Consider the following 1,136-nt stretch of genomic DNA (forward strand, 5'->3'; position numbering starts at 1 on the left):
ACCCTCGACTACCTGAAGAGCACTTTGCATCAGGTCGAATAGGGTCCTTATGCACATACCAACTATCAGAGCTAGATAGTCATCGGCAAAACCATAAGTTGGAAAACCGCAATTATTGAGTTGCCTCAATAGCGTATCTGCTACGAGATTCCACAAAAGTGGTGACAAGACTCCCCCTTGGGGGCATCCGCAAACACTCAATTTTCGAATCGCTGCTTGACGCAATGTCGAGAAGAGATGTCGGTTTTTGAGCATTTGATGAATCCAATTGGTAATCATTGTAGGTAGCCCATGGTTTCGTGCGGCTTCCAATATGGCATCGAAAGACACGTTATCAAAGGCACCCTTAATATCCAAGAAAACACCCAAGCAGGATTGCTTCTGAGCGAATGCTTTCTCGATATCGTATACAATTTTGTGTAAAAGAGTCACAGTGGACTTTCCAGATTGATAAGCATGTTGATTCACATGAAGAGGCATGTTTGCCAAATAAACATCACGGATGTGATGATCGATAATGCGTTCCAGACATTTCAGAAGAAAAGAGGTCAGACTGATTGGTCTAAAACTCTTCACTTCTTCATACGACGCACGTCCTCCTTTCGGGATAAACTTTACAGTAATATCACGCCAGGATCTGGGAATGTACCCGGTAGCAAAACTGCTTACAAGTAGCTTTTTCAAAACATGTTTGATAAACTTAAATCCTTTTTGGAGCAGAACAGGATAAATTTCATCCGCTCCTGGAGATTTGAAAGGAGCAAAACTATTAAGTGCCCATTGAATCGATTCAGTAGTTACGATACTGCGAGTCGAGGCCAGAGACTCGTAACTACATGAAAAGACATTTGGTTCATCCGTAGATGCTATGTCCACACATCCGGGGAAGTGTGTATTGAATAAACATTCTAAATCTTCTTCATCGGAAGAAGTAAAGTCACCATTAGGTAAGCGAATTTCGTTCACTTGGAAATCCTTAGATTTTGCAAGGATTTTGTTCAACCGACTGACTTCACTCAAACTGGAAACATTTGTACAAAGGTTTTTCCAGTCGGATCGTTCAGCAGAACGAAGAGCCTTCTTGTAAGCCTTGCTAGATGACTTGAACGACTCTGATCCAGCTGAACGGCGTCTGT

This window comes from Aedes aegypti, chromosome 2, assembly GCF_002204515.2.
Source record: "Aedes aegypti strain LVP_AGWG chromosome 2, AaegL5.0 Primary Assembly, whole genome shotgun sequence".
Lineage (NCBI taxonomy): Eukaryota > Metazoa > Arthropoda > Insecta > Diptera > Culicidae > Aedes > Aedes aegypti.